Source organism: Pinus tabuliformis, chromosome 3_1, assembly GCF_031772625.1.
Source record: "Pinus tabuliformis cultivar Carrire ecotype Pingquan chromosome 3_1, CPIR1, whole genome shotgun sequence".
Taxonomy (NCBI): domain Eukaryota; kingdom Viridiplantae; phylum Streptophyta; class Pinopsida; order Pinales; family Pinaceae; genus Pinus; species Pinus tabuliformis.
In genome coordinates this window covers 90,999,187-91,022,248 of record NC_142301.1, presented here as the reverse complement: position 1 = coordinate 91,022,248, position 23,062 = coordinate 90,999,187, and the positions used below count along the sequence as shown (strand labels likewise).

Genomic DNA, 23,062 nt, shown 5'->3' with positions numbered 1-23,062 from the left:
ATGAGCGCACAAAATGGCCACCAAACTAGTGGCACAATTCAATCAACATGGTGGACTAATAACTATGCCAGTGTAAAATACATAAACTGGAAACCAAATCAAATCTATATTAAATTGTTCACAAAAAAAATTATATATATGATATACATATAAATATAAATATAAATATAAATATAAAAAAAAAACAATTGAATTAATTTCAAAGTCTTCTACAAATCCAATAACTACCGAAACTAACCTCATCATTAACCATGAATCTGTGACTCCCTAGCCGTGATAGTGGCACACAAGTACTCTCTTCATGCAATCCTGAATCCTTTAAATATTTGGAATGCAAATTCTCTTCCACTATTTTATATAATCCACGCCTTAGATTACCTTCCACGCTTACTGCACCAAACTGTAAAACTTGATCTGAACCAGACTGCACATCTCTACTAGATGATCCAGCAGCTCTTTCTTCACAAAGGCACTAAATAGCAAGCACTGTCGGCAACTCCACGGCTCACAGTGCCCTTGGCTCATTATGCAGATTCTTCTAATCATATTGCTTGGTGGCTCTCAAAGGCTTCCTAACACCACTCACAACATAGCTATACCACAAAGGCTTCTTCACCTATCAACTATATTAATTGATGGATAAGCTTAATAATTAACACTAATACAAAACAAATATATACTTTTTTATTTCCCTCACCCAAAAAGGGGCCAGGTAGGCCAAAATGGGTTATGATACCTAACTTAAATTATCATTAAACACTAAAAAAATTATTCTATATTCATATTAAATAATACTAGCAATTGTCCCAAAAGGTACAAAGAGAGGCCGATAGGATTATTAAATTGGAATTGTTGAATTTTTCTAGAAGAGTTAATTATTTTGTAGAAAATCTTGTTTTTTGACTGGATCATTGTGCAATTACCTTTTTAAACGCTTTTTGTAGTTTGATAAAATAATCAAAATATTGTTTTCAAATTTCCATAGATTTCCTTTACAGTAAATTTCAAATACAAAATCAAATTACAGAATATTATTTTGTATGGGGCACAACTCTTCTACATTTTGGTCATTCATGGGGGATATTCCCGACAATAAAAGATAAGCTATGAACAAATTAATAAAGAGCAATGAAGAGCATATTATTCATGAGGAAAAGTTGTGTTTGCTTATCCATGGAAAAGAACAAAAATATCGCTTTGACATTGTTGAGGATCAGACTGTTGTTACAAGATTTCACTCCACAAAAAAAGTTGAAATGTAATTGAAATGTAATATAGAGGCAAGTAAAAGAAGAATTTCCCTCAAATAATCACGATCAGCTCTGGAACCCTATTAAACAATGCATCCTTTTCCTGCCCTGAATATAATTAAATAAGAACACCATTTCCTGAAACTAGTGGCATGCTTTTAGTGCTACGCTAATCCCAAGAACTCCACCAGTTCATCAGTTAATCCAATCGTGTAATAATTTACTTCATTAACCTAATTAAATTAGATTAGTGACTACCCACATTGAATCTTTAATTTTTACAATTCACTATTATGCTACTGCATTTCAATGAATTTGAGTTTATGGTCTAAAAATTCTTGCAATATCAGAGATATGACATCTCTTGTTGGAGTCACATATAAAAGAATTTTAATATAAATAAAAGAAACTATGTATTGAATTAATAAGTAATTTTAGACATTTAATTTTTTAAGTTGAATGAATATCTCAACCACACATTGGGAAACTAACTAATTAAAGAAAATCTCTTAACTAACTAAATCTCAACACACTTTTAAATACTAAAAATATACTCCGGTAAAACATATCATACATAAATAGTTTACAACATCTCATATGCACCAATTTTTTATTAATGGTCATAACCTGTATCAAAATGAGAAAGTGAGGAGAAGAATTTCTTAATTGTTCGCTGTAACATTGTGTCGACTCTACTTTTAGTGTCGTTGTTTCATTGAACATATCGTCTCGAACCCCTATTCAATTTCATATTTTTCACATTCGGATTTCCATAGTTAAATTTGCAATTGAACTTACGAAAATCTCCTGAGAGCTTTTCTACTTTCTAATACTCCAAAAGAATACTATTGATCAATGTCATAGTATTAACGACATATATTAAATATCTATGCTACCGTATAATATAATAAATTTTGATTAAATTTTAATCCAAACGGAGGTGAAATTACAATATCAAAAACGTGTGGATTCCAGAATCCAGTCAATCTCAATCATAAGGGATTGAGGTGGAAGCAAATTGTAGAAGTAAAATGTTCCCAACAATCCCCAATCACGAAGACAGTTTCCTGCAAGACACTGCAAAATGGCATATTTCCTGATTCAACTCCATTTGGTAGATATAATAACAAAATTCAGATGCATGATTCAAGCACTTTATTATTCCACACGTACACACAGCCAGTGCAATTTTTAAGACTGACTGGTTCAGGTGCCTCCCAGGCTCTTTCTGATTTGCTCCACCTCCTGTAAAGTAATGAAGAATGACTTGGCCAGGACTTCCTGGGGAATGCCCGGACTGGAAGCAAAAGAAGCCAAGGGTACAGTCAAAACACCCGGATTTTGACTGTTGAATCCGACCAAAATAAATGCATTCTTGCTTCCAACATTTTTGGCGTAGTGCAGGGTTCCCTTGGGGACCACGAACACATCGCCAGCTTCAAGCGTTTGAGAGAAGTGTCTGTTTGCACTAGTAGCGACGAAGCCAAATAACACAGTCCCTTCCACTATGTACACAATTTCGGTGGCTCTAGGATGAATATGAGGAGGAAATAGCCCTCCAATACCCATATCTGCGCGCAGCATGATCAATCCGAGCGTGTTGAGGCCCGGCATGTTGAGTGAACTAGCAGCAATGGTGCTCACTCCGAAGGAGTTTGCTGATATGTTCCCTGGATTGCGCAGGTCTGATGTCGTGAAATCTTTAGCAGAAGCTTCATTGGGATTGAGGCAGGGCCGTCCGTTTATAAAAAGAGAATCCTTGTTGTCTGCCACGCAGAAGTCCTGCAACGCTTCTGGATCTGCTTTGATTCTCTCCGTCGTCATCAAAAGAAGTAAGGCGAAGAAGACGCTCACAGTGGGTTTGCCGCAGGACATGATCGATGCAGGGAAAGCCATGGTAATTTGCAGATAAATCTATTCCAACTCCTACATCTACTGCATGCACAGGGTAATGTATCGATATGTAGTACTGAAATTTTATATGAATCGCTGGCATGTAATTAATGTTCACGTAAGGTTCGGCTGTTCGGCAGTCCACGTTGTCATGGCTGCCCTATTTTACTGATTTCGACGTTATTTAAGACTGAGGTAAACCTAAAAGCCGGGTATTTATCTGCTATATCTCCATGAAAAGCTTAATGACAACCAACATGTCTGAAAAAGTAAGTAAACTCAACAACAATTCTACTATATATCGATCATAATTAAGATACTTCATAATGATAGTGATTCATGGTTATCTTATTGGGTAGAGGCCCATTATAGGAGATGAGTAGGCCTTATTCGTTATATATTAGAAGTTAGGTATAGATATTTTTTAACTTTAAAAGAAAATATATAATTTTCTTTGTATTAATAAAATTATAAGAAAAAATAGATAAAAGAAAGTATATATATAACATTAAGATTAACATAGATTTATTTTAAATATGGATTTAATATGAGTTGAGAGATATCCAATTTTTTTTTGCAAAATTTTTTATGAGTAGACATTATTTAAATGTTTTGTATAGTTATTTAATTTTTAGTGTTTCTAGATTTTTAGATTTTTTATTTTGATTGATATGAGCAAAATTTCAATTTTGATGCCACATCATAGTGGACTGTAATATGAGCCTCTAGGCTCAATAATGATTACTTAACTATATTTAAATTTAATGAATAAACACAAAATTTTAATATTTACAATAAATAAGATTCTTAACTATGAATATTTACTATTTTATCATGGATGTTATTAACTTTTTAATATCTTGGCTTATCAATACCTCATTAAAAAAATGTTATACAATATAATATTTTAATTTATTTTATAAAACAATTAGATTAAAACTTAATACTTATAATAAACATATCACAAGATTCATAACCATGGATATTCACCTCCATTTTACCGTGGATATTATTAACTTGTAAATATGTCTTGTTACAATACCATGGGCCAATACCGTGTCTTATTAATACCACTTGCCAAAAACAATAACTCATTTCAAAATCAAAATATTTTATAAATACTTTATTTTAATTTTATTTTATAACATTTTTTAAATTAAATATGAAAGAAAAAATCTACTTTGCTCAGTTAAAAAGCAATAAAAGCTTAAAAGTAATTTCCTTGGTAAACATTTTGATCATGTCAAAATAAAATTAAATTAAAAATTAAAATTAAAAAATTAAGGCTTAGTCTAACTTATAGAGGAAATAGTTTTTTTCACTGAATTAGTGGAACAATTTCAAGCAAGAATTTGATTTTTTGTTGTTTAAATTACCTTTTGAATGCATAAACAGATTCGATACTTTGAGAAACGGATAGGACACTCAAATTCTACACATTAAAAAACTTAAACTCAAGGTTTTAAATATCTATGTTGGATGTTAGTTAAAATTAACTAGAAAATATATCAAGAAAAAGACCATTTCGTCTATAAGTTAGACAAGGAAAAATAATAATAATGATAATAATAAATAAAACATTTTGACTTGGTCAAACTACATAAAAATAAAACTAAAAATAATATAAAATTAAGAATTATAATTAATAATAAAACCAATCTAGATCCATCTTAACACCGGATCTATCAAGCTCCCATAGGGAATGAATGATTGTCTATGGGACTGCGAACCTCCTTGCTTTTTGTCTTTTCTAATTCAATCCTTTTCTTACTCAAATTTATGATGAGTTGACCCAACCTTCTAAGAGTCCCTTAATTAAAAGACAATGCCACGGAATTGATGCTAACATACTACCATAACTATCCCTGATGTCTCTAAAAGTATCACATTCGAAAATGAAATGTTTTTCAGATTCCATTGCCCCAGAAGTGAAAAAAGTACACACACATTAATCCCATGCTTAGCTTCTTTAGGTCTCTTCCACCATCCATTTTAACACCGAAATTGATGTGAGTTAGTTCTTAATTGAGCAATAAGAATCTTTGCTCTCCACGAAATGCTACCTCCAATGTACTCTTTTTGTTGAAGATCAAAAGTGGGGTTAAGTTCCCGAACGTAATACTTCTTCTTTCTACCCAATGCTTTTCCCCATATAAGGAACTTCTCCATAAAAAAATTCTTTAACTCCTTGCTATTTGTGAGACATGCAATGGGGTAAATATTCCATTTTTGTGTCGGTTTGGTTTTTTCTCTCATCTATGATTTTTTTCCTTTCACTCATGCCTTTATTGAAGATAACTTTCGACCACCTACCTACTCACATTTTCTCAATTCCTTTTAGATACCTTATAAGATGCACAGTAGAAATTGCTTCAATGGGAGTTTCTCATGTTTCACTCAACATTATCTCATAAGGAACTAAACTTTTTATTTTGAACTTGAAGTCTTTTTGGATTTTCTCAATTTGTTTCCATTTTGAAACAATGATGTTGTTACCCAATAGTTCAGACCCATATAATATCCATGGAAAAAACAGGAGTCCAAAAATCACTTTAATCATTTTCCAATCCCATAAATCTACCTCTCTACATATGTTTTGTAGTGCATATAACTTTTTCCACCCTCCTAAAATTCACTTATTTTTGCAGTCCTCCCAATTAAGCTTGTTGTTGAAATCGTGCATATAATTTTTTCCACCCTCCTAAAATTCACTTCTTTTTGCAGTCCTCCCAATTAAGCTTGTTACTGAAATCGACCCTGAGGTACTTGTATTCATTTACTTCTTCAAGAATGTTTCCTTCAAACAACAACATATGATGGCTTTGCTTCCTTTTATTAGAGAAAATCATTGTTTTGGTCTAATTGGTATTGACTTGCATCCCCACTGTTTTACAAAAATGGTCAAGAGCATATAGGTGCATCTTCAATCCATGGGTCGATTTAGGAATCAACACAAGGTCATCAGCATACAAAAGAAGCTTTATCACAAAATCCCCTAACCGATCACCATCTCCACCTTGCAGATTTAACCACTCTTCCAATTTATTAATATATAAACCAAAAAGGATATGGGATAAAGTGTAGCCTTGCTGGAATTATATGTCACTTATAAAACTTTCTGAAATGCCTGTTGAAGTTATAAATTTTACTTTCACCTCTTCATAAGGCCTATGGACAACAACTCTATATTGCAAAGGAATTTCAAGTTCTTCCATTCTAAGCCACAACTTATCTTTAGGGATTGTGTCAAATTTCATTTGAAGTTAACAAAGTAGAAAAGTACTTCTTCTTTGTCCTCCCAAACCTTTTCAATAATGCTTCCCAGCATGATACCATGATCTATTGTAGAATTCTTTGACCTAAAACCTATTTTCATTTTTTCCCTATTTTCTTTTATTTTTGCCCACTTACTGATTTGTTTTTAACCATGCCGCTAAAAAGCTTTGCAAACAAAGGATTGATAATAATGGTTCTATAGTTGGAAGGATTATTAATGTTTCCACTTTTAAAAAGGGGTATTGCCAAACCAATTGTCCAATCTCTTGGGAATCCTTGCCAAATGACGTTGTTGAGTATTTCCATGATGTGCAGCACCAAAATGTTTATTCCCCACTTTAGATATTTTTCTTGAAGTTCAACCAAGTCCTTTTCCTTCCCTATTTTCAACTTTTTAATTCCTATCTCCACCTACTATAATGTGAAAAGCTTTGTAGTTGTGTTGATCCTAGGAGGAGGCTCAACATCTAATTCGTTTTAAGAGAGTTGTCTTGCACAGTCAAACCATTGATTGGTTGTAATATTATTTTCAATTTTCTTCTTCCTTGGTTGAAGTTCCTACCAAACAAGCTTTGGGTTATTCTTTCCTAGATATATTAACTCTTCTCGCCTTGTTTGCATGAACTCGTATTTTTTCCTTTTTTAAATCCACTTATATAACTTTACATTCAACTTCTCCTCGCTTCCCTTTTTTAGGGTTCTCCTTGCATTTTTCATTCCTCATCGAACCAAACATTCACAGGAAAACAATTTGATTTTGATTTCCTATTTTTTGCTCTTTTTCACTTCTCAAGTGCACCCTGAATTATATTTGTTAACTCATGACTGTTGAGGCTTTGGGGACAAATTTTCTCCTAAATTGATCTCTTCAGCATTGTTTTGAAGATAGTGCATTTTTCTTGTGTTAGAAGAATTTTCCCCCTTGATGTCAATTGTCGAGAACATTGGGTTTTCCTCTTATGTTGTCTTTATTCTGACCAAGTAGCTTTATATAAATTGGGTTATGATGATTTTTGGGGAAGAAGATTGGGACAATGGCGGAAGGATCTGGTACAACCAGGCACCGTAGCATGGCCTGAACGGAGTTCCTTTTTGGCGTAACGGGGTTGCAGGCCGGCATCGGTGCTGCAACCATCCCTGACTCCGTACCCCTTTCGAGACTTGAGCCGGGGGTATTATTTTTATCTTTGCCTTTTGGTTTTTTCTTCCCCATACCTTCGCAGGCTCTCTTTTTACCCCTCCCAACTTTACCCTGATCGGACTTACCCTTCATTGCCGATCGTAGCGAGGTCCTTGTCGCTGTGCCCAACAACCTTCAGCAGCCGCCTGTCGCTTTCCTCGCGCCTGTTTCAACCCGGACGGTTATCTGTTGCCCCTCTTTTCTCGCCCCTGAACAGCTCAACGGCTCACCTGGCTGTCGGCGACGGTCCCCGACGGTTACCTGGTTCCGAGGTTACATTCTGTTCTAAGCAGCTGGCGAGATGGATCTTGACGAGGTGGACTACTCGGACTCTCCGCTGGTAGACGGTTCCATCTGGCGCTCCACGTTCACGGCTTCTGGAGGTATGTACAGTGAAAGCCTGTCCGCTAGTTTTGAGGATCTCACACAATCGACGGATCCGACCCTCCCTGCCGCTCTCCAGCCAGCCGAACCCTCCACCTGGGCTCCTTTCTCTGTTCCATCTCCGGCATCCCTAGGGTTTCTAGCGGAGTGCCTCCAATCCTCCCCCATCGAAGCTGGCCCCTCAAATCTACAGGTTTCTCATCCCTTCCCTCTGCTACCTGATGCTCCCCTTGAAGCCCCCCCTCCTACAGCTCCCATCCCCCTTTCCGCGCCCCCTGCCACATCTGGCAGCTACAACCCCATCCCCCCCCTCCCGGAGGCTATCCCCCCCCTTCTCGATCCCTCTCCCCCCCTCCGGTCGATGCTCCTGCTGGATCTAGGGCATCTGCAAACCCTAGCCGTATGTCCTCCCACCCGAAGAAGGAACAACGATGCTTTAAATCCAGACCTGAGGACATCATTCTCAGGCTAGAAGAAGACATCCAGTGGGGAGACGCGATGGATTTAGCGGACAGAGTACTTGTGGGGCGCATCTGGGGCAGGAACTACTCAGTGGATAAACTGAAGACCTGGGCAACAGAAATTTGGGGCCAATACCTGGCGGAAATCCCCTCTGTCCAAACTTTCGTGTGAGGCTAGTTCGCGTTGAGGTTCACAAGGGCCGACCACACGAGCTGGGTACTATCATCCTTCTGGAACTTCGAAAAAGCACAAGTACTTCTTAAAAGATGGACGCCCCTATTCGACCCGGAAACTGAACAAATTGGGGTCGGGCCTGTATGGGTAAGACTCTCGGGCTTGCCACTTCAATACTGGTCTGAGGACATTTTCAGGAGAGTTGGAAACTCGCTAGGTACCTTCATGGAATCGGACAAATCTTACATCGCGACGGGGATGATGGCATATGCCAGGATTCTAGTCCACCTAGACACGAGAGGAGGCCTGCAGGAACACATCACTATTCAGTGGAAAACATTCTCGAGGAAGCAGAAGCTTGACTATGAAGGGATCCCTTATCGATGTAGGAGATGTCATCAAGTGGGTCACCTGTACAAGGACTGCCCCCTTCTAAAAAAGGCTCAGCAGGAATCCCTATTGCAGGAACAACCCACTTCAGCGGTACCCCAAGCTCCTTCGGCCGCAGCAGCACTAAGGGCAGAACACATCAAGACCTCAGACACAGTGGAGGCGCCGGTTGCACCTATGGGAAAAAAGCAGGGCAACATCCCGATCAGGCCACCATCTCCTCCTCTGATGTGTTCAAGGGCATCAAAGGGTGTCATCTTTTCATTGGGTATGTCTCTTCCCCCTGTTGTCTATGCATCGCATCTTGCTTCTTCTTGTTTATCTCTATCCTCCCACTTGCCCCCTCCAGTCTGGATCCCTGGCCCCTCATCCCCTTTGGCTCTTGACCTGGTGATGGGCTCTCGCCCGCCCCCTCCCCCCTCGAAATTTCACCACCTCTATGTGACCTGCCCTCTCCCGCAGCCCTCGTCTTTCCTCACCTCCTGCCCCCTCTCCTCCGTCCAATCCCGTCCCCTCCTATCGCCCTCTCCCTTGGTAAATTCCACTCCAAGGTACTCCACCCGCTGTACTGCAAAGCAGAAAGAGTTGGACGCCATAGGTTTGGATACTGCCCCATCCATCCTCTCACCTAAGCAGGGTAGAGGTCGACCCTCTAACATTCACAAGGCAAAAGAACAAGCTGGGGACGAAGTGATCCAGGGCAAACAGCACACCATTGAAAGGGTTCTTAGAGAAAAGGACACCCTTCCCCCCCGCCCCTCCATGAAGCTTTTGTCCTTCAATTGCAGAGGGTTGGCCAGCCCTGAGAAAAAGCTGGCCCTGAAGCGACTCCTCCTCTCTGAGATGGTTGACATTATCTTCTTACAAGAAACCCTTTGCAAAGTGGAATTGGCCACTTCCATCCTCTGCTCTTGGATGCATGATTGGTCTTTCCATGCTATTGATGTCTCGGGCCGCTCTGGGGGCATTGCAATTGGGTTCAAGAACCGTTTGATAAACCTGAAGAACATATGGGGTGGTGAGGGCTTTTTGGGGGCGGACATATACTCCAAGGAGCTAGAGGAAGAGCTAAGAATCATAAATGTTTATGGACCATGTCACAGCAGGGAACTTTTTTGGAAAAATCTCCTCAACTCCCACCTCCTCCTAAATGGGAATTTAATTCTAGGGGGAGACTTAAACTTCTCCATGGGCTTCTCAGAATCCTAGGGACATATGGCACAGATTGACCCACTCTCTGATTTCTTTGAGCAGCTGCTCGAGGTCCACCAATGGATCGACATCCCTTCGGCCAAGATTCAGCATACCTGGAGGAACAACCGGTCGGGCGACCAAAGCTTGGCCAGAAGATTGGATCGCTTTATCTTCAAGGAGGCCTTTCACAACAGTCACCCAAGATCCAGACAATGGGTTAGCAATGGGGGCTTGTCAGATCATAGGCCTATCTTTCTAGAAATTGGGGAAAAACAACAGAAGCAAAAAGCTCCCTTCAAGTTCAACTCCACATGGCTCCGGGACCCCTCCTATATCAAGCTAATATCCGACTTCTGGAAATCACACCCAATCCCTGAGGAGGAGGATCCAACGAATTGCTCTATAAAAAACCTCTCTGAAATTAAGGGACTGTCTAGAGACTGGGCTCACAAAATGAGGGAAGAGGATGACTTAATAATCTCCCAAGCAGAACAAGCAGTTGCAGACCTTGATTTGGAGTCGGATGGAACTTTCAACTCCCCAGAACAGAAAGCCATGTATGAAACCCTGACAAGCAAAGATCCCAAATCCTCAGAGACAGAGAGGCAAGCTGGAGATTAAGAAGCAGAGCAATCTGGATTAGGGAAGGGGATGAAAACACAAAATTTTTCCACCGCTTTGCTAATGGTCAGAAATCGATCAACACTATCTGGGAGCTGCAAAATGACCGGGGACAACAAGTACACAACTCCAAAGAACTAGCCTCATTGGCCACCTCACACTTCGGGAACATATATGAGGCCCCGAGGGAAGCCAATCTGCTAAAGATCATGCGAGTTGCCGATCTCTTCCCCAGGTTTGTGGATGACGAGGATGCTGAAGATCTCATCAAGGAGGTTTCATTAGGGGAGCTTGAAGCCACTATGAGAGGTTTCCAAAAAGACAAAAGCCCGGGACCTGATGGATGAACCATCGAATTCTACCTTGCTTTCTTTGATCTTTTGGGCCAGGACCTCCTCAGGGTTATCAACCATTGCAGCCGCTCAGGAAAGATCCCCTCAGCCATCAAAGCCACTTTCATAGCCCTCATCCCCAAATCCGACAAGCCAGCCTCTTTCAATGACTTCAGGCCCATCTCGCTCTGTAACTGCCTATATAAGATCATGGCCAAAATCCTCGCAAACAGGCTAAAGCCCTTCCTCTCGGCACATATTTCCCCTGAATAGTTCGCTTTCCTTCAACACCGCCAGATCCACGAAGCTATTGGCACCGCACAAGAACTCCTTCATTCGATGCACAACAAGAGTCTGAAGGGCATGATATTAAAGGTGGATCTCTCCAAAGCTTTCGACAAGGCAAGCCTGCTCTACATTCCAATGCTTCTTACACACCTGGGTTTTCCCTACTTGCTCATCAAAAGGATAATGAGCTGCATAACTAAAGTGTCGTATAGCATCCTCCTAAATGGCTCCCCCACTCCCTTCTTTACAGCAGAAAGAAGACTCAGGCAGGGATGGCCCCTATCTCCTTTACTTTTCCTACTCATTATGGAAGGTCTAAGCTGATTAATAGGGACAGAACACAGGAAAGGCAGGATTACTGGTATAAAGATCACGGAAAATTGCTCACTCACTCACCTACTGTTTGTAGATGATGTGCTCATTTTCTTAAACGGCAGCATGGCCGACTCCTCGTCCCTGCAATATGTTTTTGACCTCTTTCTGAAGGCTATAGGTATGATCATAAATATTCACAAATCCTCCCTCACAGAGATAGGCTGCACGCAACATGAGGTTTTTTACATCCGGCACTGGCTCCCCTTCCCACCACACCAGATGGAGGAAGGGCTGAAATACCTAGGATTCTGAATAAAACATGGAGGATACAAAATTGCTGACTGGACTTGGATTATTGCAAAGGAGGAAAAGAGATTAAATATCTGGTATAGTAGATACCTCACCAGGGCTGGAAGACTTACCCTCATAAAAGCAGTTTTGGAAGCAACCCCTATTTACTGGATGTCATTGTCCTAGATTCCAAGAGGGATCCTTGACAGACTACAAAAGATCTGCTGCAGATTCTTATGGAAAGGGAACAAACAGGGAAGCCTCTTTGGTTGGGTTAAATGGGATATTATAGCAAGACCAAAGAAATGGGGAGGATGGGGCATAAAAAGATTGGAGGTTTTTGCAAAAGCATTGGCAGCAAAGTTAGGATGGTAGCTCATTACCACTCATAGGCTCCAAGGATAATTTTAGGGGCGAATGTTCGCCCTTTGGCGAAATTAAGGGGTTTTAAATTTTTAGTGGGCGAATTAAATTTAGCCCTTGAAATTAGGACTTACAACCTTCTATTCGCCCATTTTCAAGAATAGGTTTTATTTAAGTGAATCGTATGGGCCAAATACCATATTTATAAAAGAGGTATGGTAAATTAATAAAAATATAAATAAATGAGAGGTATGGTAAATAAATAAAATATTTTCTATATTTACTCCATAAGTCACCTTATATACATGTAAGGGTGTAAACAAATAAAAATATAAGTAAAGTGGAGGTATGGTAAATAAATAAAATGTCTTTTTATACTTACTCAAAAGGTATGGTAAATAAATAAAAATATAAATAAATTAGACGTATCGTAAATAAATAAAACCTCTTTTTATATTTAGTCCATAACCCTCGTTCTATTTATGAAGGCTCAAGAAAGAGGTTTTATTTAAGTGAATCCTATGGGCCAAATACCATATTTGTAAAAGAGGTATGGTAAATTAATAAAAAATATAAATAAACAAGAGGTATGGTAAACAGATAAAACATTTTTTTATATTTACTCCATAAGTCACCTTATATTTACGAACACTCAAAAAATGGGTTATATTTAGGTGAAACCTATGGCCAAAATACTATGGGACAAATACCATGGACTAGATTGTTATTAATACCATGCAAAAAACCATTATTAACCCTAATATTAGAATTAATAAAAATAAAAATGGCACATGGTATTGACCCATGGTATTCACCAAAATGGAACATGGTATTGACCCATGGTATTCACCTGGAATGTAGCCTATTTAAATGGGGGAATTAAACCAGCATGTACCCTATGCTAAGATTCACTAGGACTTTAAAAAAATTTATTATTTCGTGAAAGACCCGCCAAGATCTTACAAGATTTTATAATTGAGTAAAATATTCTAATAAAAATAAAAATGGCACATGGTATTGACCCATGGTATTCACCAAAATGGCACATGGTATTGACCCATGGTATTCACCTAGAATGTAGCCTATTTAAATGGGGGAATTAAACTAGCATTTAACCTATCCTAAGATTCACTAGGACTTTACAAAGTTTTATTATTTAGTGAAAGACTCGCCAAGATCTTACAAGATTTTATAATTGAGTAAAATATTCGCCATGCTTGGTGAGAGATTCGCCAAAAAATTATATATACATATTATATTATTGATAAAATCGCCTTCCATTTTTCCTATATACCATGAAGATTAGCCCATTTATTATATTTATAAATTTAGGGGGGGTTCTTAAAATTTTCCCTGCTCATAGCCTCTGGACAAAAGTGGTATATGAAAAATACATTGCCCCGGAAAACATATTTGGCTGGATCCGCAGGGAACACAGAGGGAGCGGAAGACACTCCAATATATGGAAAGCTGTCCTCAACTCCCTCCCACTTATCCAAGAAGGTTTAACATGGAGGATACATCAGGGACAGGCTGTACGCATAGGAACGGATCCCTGGATCGGGTGTGGTAACGCCCATCATCTTCCTGCACCACTAATCGCCTATCTTCAGGATCTTGGTGTCTCCCACATAGCCCACATAGCAGACCAAGCAAGCACCACACCTTTCCAGCAGGCCTAGAAGTCAGCACACGACCTCCACATTCCAGGACAGTGGCGGAAAGACTGGGAGATGTTCACTAAAGCCCTCACTCAAGCACACATAAGGATATCGGATGGAGAAGATGGGATTGTATGGGCACTCGCTAAAAATGGATCATATACCCCCAAGGAAGGTTACTTAAAGCTCATACAAACTGCTTAGCCTGAAAATGTTCAGCCTTGGTAGAAAGCTCTATGGAAACTCAAAGCGGCCCCTAGAACGCGTCTGCTCATGTGGACCATACTGTTCAACAAAATTCCCACAGGCTCAAATTTAATGAGACGATCATTCCATGGACCCTTCTGGTGTCATCTATGCAGATGCAATGAGGAAGACACCGCACATCTATTCCTAACCTGCCTTATTGTCTCTGCTCAATGATCCCTCATAACCTCATCCTCCCGAACTTTCAATAAATGGCAAGGACAAAACATTTTAGAAGCCTGGCTGTATTGGCTAGAGAAACACAAAGGAAGAGACAGTAACCTACCTCTCCTCATGTGCTGGGCTATCTGGACAGCTAGGAACCGAGCTATTTTTGACCATAGAGAACCCATCTGGCCAAACATCAGATCCTAGATCCTTTTCAATTATGAATTACTCCCGGAAGACCTCTCTCAGCCCCCCCTAGAACCATCATCCCTGAGCACATTGACAAATCCTTCCCATGGGCCTATTTCGATGGCTCGGCCCAAGCTGATGGCTGCGGCGGAGGAGCCCTCCTCTACCTCAGGGATGGTCATTGTTTCCATATACAGATGCACCTGGGAAGGGGCACAAATAACTATGCTGAACTGTCCACTGCCAAACACCTCATACATTTTGCTCTTGAGAAAGGATGCACAATGTTACAACTGTTTGGGGATTCAGAACTTGTCTACAACTGGATAAATAGAACTTCACACTGCTCTGCTTTTTCTTTGAGTCACATTCTGGATGAGACACATAGGCTCATAGATTTATTTGAACATTTTGCTTGTCAACATATTTGCAGGGAGCGCAACTCAAGGGCGGACCTCTTATCAAAATAGGCAGCGCAAAGGCAAGAAGAAGACTGGCTGATACAGGAAGAGTTGGATGGACTCTTCCATCAACACTATCACAGACCTTTTGTCGATCCGCGCTCTCTCCGGAGGATACAGCCATGAGGATATTTTTTATATATTACAAAACTATCTACAGCTTGTATTTTTTGATACTTTTTTGGCACACTGGAACCATACAAAGCTAGAAGACAGTAGCTGCTGTTAACTATTGGAAATATTTTGAACTCATTACAGAACCATCAGACATATCTCTTTTTATTTGGATGAACTGCAGATGTTTTTTTTGTGTTTTCCTATTCAACAGCATGTCTCTTTGCTTGGAGCACACTTTGTTATTTCTGTATAAATTTTGGTAAATGTCACATCTGAGAACTGAACTCCCTCTGTGGAGGAAAACTGATAAGATTATCTGTACAGGGTTGTAGACAAAACTTTTTGCTACTATCTGGTGGAGGCAACCAACCACATCGTGCATATGCCTTGGCATCTATAGAATGTAATTTCTTTTATCTAATAGAAATTACGACTTTTTCTACGGGAAAAGAAATAAATTGGGTTATGATATGATTTTAAGTCCCAAATATTCTCTACAATCTTAGCTTCATCTATCCTTTCTATTAGGCTTTGCAAGTGAATTTCCTAGACTTTTTCCATCTATCTAGACCATTGAAGATAATGAAGTTGAAAGTACCACACAATGTAACCAACTCCTCTCCAAAATGATTACTAAATTTGTCGTCTTTTGAACATCTCAACCATTGAGGATTCTCCTCTTCAATGAGCCAGGTAAGATTATGATCCTTTCTGCAACAAAGAATATTAGCTTGTTGATTTCTTGTTATAACATTGAAATCTCCCACTAAAATAACTTCTCCCTATTGAGAATATGCAACAATATCTTTCTTTAAAGATGCATACATATCTTTGTTGTCCAACCCCTTATTTTTGTAAGTTTTTGATACTTGAGGGGAAAAGTAGCATGTTGCAACTCTTATGTGGTTTTCATTATCTACTATTTTGAACCATAAATATTGTTTATTTGTATCTTCTTTCACTAACTGAATGTCAACCTTCTTTTTCTTTCACTAAAACTAGTATACCTCTATAGCCTTTGCCATTTTTTGTTGCCTCATTCCAAACTGCTAACTTTAAATAAAAATCAAACATAGGATTTTTGCAACCATCATGCTCATGAGTTTTTGTGAGACAAATTATCTCTCTACCTTCTGCAATAGGCCCTATCCTAAGTCCCCTCCTTCAAGGGTAACCTATATAGTTCCAAAAAACTAGACTTAGGTAGACTTGGGTAGGACTTCATTTCTACGAGGCTTGACACACAAGACTCAAATTTGACTCTTCACCCCTTTTCATCCATGTTGATCTTGTTGTTTTCCTCCCCATTATAGAATTTCCTTTTTTCTTTACTTCCATATTGCTGCTTTGTTTTACGTGAGTCCCAAACACTACAATAAATTATTTAGCATTGTGCAACCATGCTCTTTTCCCTTCATTTCATGCTGCTCAAACATTATCCACTTCTTCTCTTCTCTCTTCTTGGTGTTTTCTATTTAAATATTCATATAGGAAGAAGTGTGAGATTTTCAAGAGTTTATATTTTCTTAAGAGATGGTGTTTGTCTTGCACACTTGTCAGCATGATTTTATTGGTTGAGGCCTCTCTTCACATATCTTTCCCACCCTCCTTGCTTGGCAAATTTTCCCTCTCCACTGTAATTTCTCTTTCAAAAAGTCCCTTGTCAAATTGAAAGTGGTTTCATTCTTTCCATAGTCTCTTATTCCATTGAGAATAAAGGATTTTTCCCTATCTTTCTCTCTTTTTGTTCTCTTTCCCATGCTTTACGGGAACTTACACCTTCATTTTCCTCTATCCCGTAACCATTAATGTCCTCAACTCTAGTTTTGATTTCTTTTCGAATATGTCCTCTTGTTATATTTCTCCTTCATTTCAGAAAGGACTACTTGCTGAGCTATTTGTGTATCTACTTGAGTTGTTTTAGAAATTATCACATCCTTGTTTATTGCCATTGATTCATTCCTAGTTTTACATGTTGCCATCATGTTTTCCCATTCTCGTTTTCCTACCTCAAAATGTCTTGTAATATTGTTACCTCCTTTTTTAAAATTATATTACCTTCTATTAAACATTGATTTGCAAGTGTGATCTTTAAAATTTTGTGGTCCCTTTCCTATTCTTTGGCTTCCAAAATTTCCAGCCTTGCCCTGACCTTCATGAGTTCTTAGACATAGAGATCTGATGACCAAGTAAGAGGTGTAGATGTGGGATAGTAAATGGTTTACTCTTCTTTATTTTTGCTTCTCTTAATTGTTTCCTTTCTTTGAGACTGTTTTCATCTTCTTTGTTACCGTTTAAAGTGGGCAAGCTTGTGCTTTAAAATGCCTTGATCTTGTCAAATGGAGATTGTATGCCAAAGCTATGACCTATGGAAGTTGATGTACCAATTTACCCAAACAGGGCTCATAATTTTGGCGCTTCATCTCCTAGGGTTAGGTTTTTGGATGTTTAGGGTTTGGAATTATTTCTTAATAATAAATGGGCCTTCAAGCCTCATTTTAACATATTTCAAAGGAATGTAACTGACACATATCTTCTCATAAATAAGCTACCATCGCTCGAGCTAATTTATTTCCATTCTGTTTGTAAGCATATTTTACGATTTGATGTTAGTGAAATGAAGTGTTATTTCTGCTGCATCTTTGTATTTATGGTTATATTTGTGATTTTTTGCGTTCCTGTTTAAATTTAGATTAGTGGTATTAGAGCGGTCTTCTCTTTCTCTAGTTTTGTTTGCATGTCCTCAATGAGGTTGGGATATAAGTAGTTAGAGCTCCAATTGGTCGAATATTTGCAAGACCATCCTTGCAAATCCCGACGGCCTCCCATGGAGGAAGAGAAGAAAGATGAGGGGGCGGGATATCCTTTCAAAATGTTGCTCGAAGAAGCCCTCGAGTGACATACGGACACGATGATGGACACATTTTCCCAGATCCTTCAACAACAACCGAAAGGCAATGCATCTTCTTCCAGCAAATGATTTGGAAGCGTCATCCCCTTTAAGGTACAAGTTAACTTTGACATCCCCATATTTGAAACTAGGATAAAGGCAGATGCCATAGATAAATGGTTAAATATGTTAGAATGATATTTTATGTTCATTATTGTTTCAGCTAGGAAAAGATTATGTTTTCACTTCTCAAAGTCGCCCCACACGTCAAGGACTGGTGGGAAACCTAATGTGAGAAGAAGGACAAAAGCACACCCTCACTATTTCAAGTTCACCCACTTGGAATTCATTGAGGGACACCATCAAGGAGTAGTACTACCCTATCGTGAGCTATGAGGATAAATACATAAAATGGACCATGCTGCAGTAGGTAAGGGACCAAGACATACCAAAATTTGCCAATTTTTTTCATACCCTTCGGACTAAGTTGGGTATCAAGGATTTTGAGTGATATCTGGTACTCAAGTACTGTGGTTTTATACACAGATACATCTAGGACAAGATAGAGTTCTTGGACATCTCTTCGCTCGACGTGGCATACTGATATGCTTTCAAGATTGAGCAGAAGTTTGAACAAAGGAAGTGAGACTCTGGATCTGTGAATATGAAGTAAGGAAAAGGTGCCCCCAAACTACAGAGCAAAGGAAAAAGCCATAGCGGGGTAACCCAGGACAACCCATTGAAGCTGCAAGCAAAGAACAATGACCCGAAGAAAAATAAGGACACAAAAAATGGTGTGATTTACATAAGAGCTCCAGTCACAACACAAGTGAGTGTTGGGCCAAGCAATCACTTCTGGCTAAGATGAAGGCTTCTAAGTGAGATGAATGTTTTGACTCTGAGTCAAAACCCTACAATGGGAATGACAAAGGGAACCATATCATTTACATAGGGCCCAGGTCGAGAAGAATGAGCCTAAAGATCCAGACGAGGGGGAACGCCTCTTCCACTTAAAAATGTGGGTGAAGGGTTCTCTGATGTAGTTTGTTTGTGCTATTTTATCACTCTTTAAAACAACGGAATCACAACCATTAATTATCAACCAGGGTAGGTATTTCATTTCAAAGGAGTCTGCACTGTTTGTGATAATACATAAACAACTAGGAAATACAAGAAATGTCGTTGAACACACTTGAAAATTTTGAAGCATTCTTGCAGAAATGAAACTCACACTTGCAGAAATTAAAGAACACACTGCAAAAATGAAACTCATTCAACAAAGAAGAAATTCACACCGTGTAAACTTCATAAAATAAGTAGGTGTGCCATATATTATTCACTAGAGTGCAACAATATATGACACAACGTACCATAAATATGAAAAATAAAGTATGTCTATTCTGCAACGTATACAACGATAATAAGAAATTCACATCAACATCTAAGAAAATAAATATGCTACTAATACTCTGATCCCTGCTAAAGAGGAGGGGCCTTCCTCCCTAGGAAGGTGTGGGAATGGAATGAAACTACTTAAATATTCATTACATGAATTGTAGAATCATCACCAAGTACTTGTTATATTAAAATAGTTGAAAGATACAAGAGGAAAATATCGGTACTATTCCAGATACTTCCATCCCCTTCTCATAGGACCGAGCCTTTTTATAAAGTCTTATAGAGCCCCAAAATTAGGGAACGAATCAGTCATGAGAATCTCATCATTCTCATGTTGATCTATTTAACAAAAATGAAATAAAATAGAAGTTACTAAAATGAGCTTTCAATTAAATACCTATTATGGTTATGCCACTTTTTATAGCTATAATTGCTCATATATTTCCAATCTTCCACATAGAGTTACATCTCACAGTCTTCAACAATTATATCTAAAATATCGGTCATGATATTTAATAGTTTGTAGTGTTGCAGCAACGTCACGGTGTAACAGTAACTTGTGATGTAACAACAACCTTTAGGGTGTAACAACAATATTCGAAGTGTAACAACATGTAACAAAAACAATTGTTTTCCCATATTTTTTTAGTAATTACAAAAAACGTGAAAGAAAAACATCCAAAATATCTCCTCCATAATTTCCCTAGCTAGTCATTCCAAAAAGACATTTTTTTCTTTCAATACTTAATAGAGAATGGCATAATTAACACGTCAGAGAAAAATATTTCTTTTTGACTAGGGAGAGTGACACTATGGCAAGGGATTGATGGATTCAGTGAAGGGAAATGGCCAAAAATAGGGAAAAATGTGCTTGAAATATCCTTAAATATTGCACCCAACATCTTACCCCAATTGAAGTCATTGCATGCCCTCATGCAGATTCCTCTGAATGTCTAAGGTCATCCTTTATTACAACAATGGTGTGTCGTTGATGTAGTTTTGTGAGATAATAAATGTCAGCAGTGCCTTCATTCTCTTGCTTGTATGAGTAGCCACATGTTGAGTAGTCCAAGAGCTTTCATCATACCTATTTAGTTGGCAGTGAGGCTAGTAGCTCTCAATTAGAAGCCAAACCAAAGGGAATTTGAACTTAAGTCCTATCCAAAAATCTCCCATTGATTTAACAATTCGTGCATACTCGAGAACTCAAGTAACATCTATCACAAATTTACAAAATCCGAAGGGATACCTCATCTGTAAAGTATTGTTGTTGGCTTCCAAATGTTTCAGTCTTCCCACCAATGCTCTGCTCTTCAGTTGTTCAAAAATATTAAGACAAAACCTGATGATTCTTCTCCTATACTGGGCTAATCATTCCACCATGTTTGGAGTACTAAAATATCTTCTCAATTCTCGCCTTAGGATAGCAGTCGTACCAGGCTATGATCCCATTTTTAACGTTGTTGTCTCTTTATTCCTATCAGATGATGTCTTGGAAAGATGGAAAGCAACTTGGTTCCTCATAAACGATATGAAGGCTTGGAACTATAAGTCTCCCACATAATAAAAAATTTTACAATCATTTGTAGACTGGCATGCTTAGAAAATATATTTTGAAAAAAGAGTTCACACCACAATCTTTGTTCATCAAAATAACAGGAACATAATACATTTAAAAGAGTCCTAGTAAAAATACCCTTATAGCATATATTCTCACAAATAACTTTCGATTGGAAAAGATAAAAATTTTCCCACAGGAAAACTAGATAATATGGAGATGGCGTCTTACAACCCAAAAGGTTCAGGGCTAACTAAGGCATTTCTCTTTTATCTTTAGTCAATTCCTTAATCTCTTGTCGCAATTGCTGACTTTGTTCCTCCTTCTCCTTCTCGGCTTCCTTTGTCTCCCATTGTATGAGTTCTTCTGTCAACAACTCCTCAGCCCATTGATCCTTAAGAGCTTGAATAATTTTTTGATGCTCCTGTAAAGAAATTACTCCCTTTTTTAGGGAGAGTGGCAACTATTTCCAATTCTGCAATCTAGAAATCAATAAAAGTTTTTCTAAGTGCCAATTTTCCTCAATGTCTAATGCAATGGAAGGTGTAACATCATATTGAAATTGGAGTTGTTCTGCCTTGAATGATGGTTCTTGTGTAACAACAGTTTCATTGACATGTTCTTGTGGATTAATGCTCACTTTTTTTTCGTGAAAAACTTCTGCCTCAACTGCTAGTTCTTGTGTAACAAAAATGTTGTCAGCAAGTTCTTGCGTTTAAGTTTCTAGGTCAAATTCCATAGGGTGCTTCATTTCGGCTGCTGGTTCTTGTGTAATAGTAGCATCGACAATGGGTTCTTGTGTAGTAGCTCCATGTGATTTAGTCTGAGTTTCCTTCAAGATAGTGTTTGCATCACAGATTTTCTACCCTATTGTTGCCAGTCCTTTAGCACATGATGCACATATATGCCCCTGCGTGGTTTCTTCTTGCAATTATCGATAGCCTCTGCCAATGTGTTTCACTCTTACATGGTGAAGGAGCATCTTGCTGCTTGGCCTATTCTTCTTTCTTCTATTCCTTCGCACTTTCATGCTTGTTGAACTTCTTTCTAGATGGTGGTGAGGGTTTCGGTCAAGTGACAACCTTGACCCTTCTCTTTGGTACTATGCCAACGATAAGTCTTTCTAGTGATATTTTCCCTATTCTGACTCCGTAGGACTCCCCTCACTCCTTAGCTACATTAGCTTTCCCTAGAGCGCTTGTGGAGGTTTCAACCTATTTCTGATGTGAATTTATTTTCTTTCTGCAAATGAAATCCTCCCAACCTCACCCTTTCTACTCTAGGGCATCCAATATTGTTGGGAGGGAGTCCCCTGGGGTAGGAAAGAATGTAAAGTCTCGGCATTTTGTGGCCATTGAGCACGAATATGTAAAGATTTACTAATCGTTTTTCACCCTTCTTTTGTATAAGTCATGTCGGCTTTAGATATCTACCCATGGTCCGTGGACCATGGGATTGTATAAAAATGGAGTCCTAGAAGAGTCTAAGGTAAATAAGTAGTCAATAAGAGTTTAGTAGTGGATAAGTTGGAGTTGTTAGGTCTATGAAGCTAAGAGTGAAGAGCCTTAGCGTGGGAAGAGGCTCCGGAGCTAAGTGCATAGAGGCCTAGGGTAGAAGTCTACAGCTGAGTGCATGGACCCCTGCTGCTATGTGCACAAGCTACTCAGGGTTTCTACTAGAGACTTGAATCAGTAATAAAGAGGAGTATTCTGGAAAATACCTACGTATTTTAATTATGTTAATTACATGCGATTATGTTATGTTGAACACTGGGTTTATTTTTTATTTTTATTTTGATGCATGAATCTATATATTTCCCTGTGTTATATGACTGCAAGTGGAGATATATGTTTACGCGAAGATAATCATAAATGTATGTTAAAGTTAGCCAACACTTAAGATAAATCGGGTAATTATATAGTAGAGGTGCGTAAGTGCCTGAACCACATGTTAAGGTTCCG

The 23,062-nt window shown here is 38.6% G+C and overlaps 1 pseudogene; it reads right to left on the bottom strand.

Annotated features, from left to right (window-relative positions):
• Window positions 1-2,456: 2,456 nt before the first annotated feature.
• LOC149185931 (germin-like protein subfamily 1 member 1 pseudogene) lies at window positions 2,457-3,146 on the bottom strand (annotated as a pseudogene).
• Between the last annotated feature and the right edge of the window lie 19,916 nt (window positions 3,147-23,062).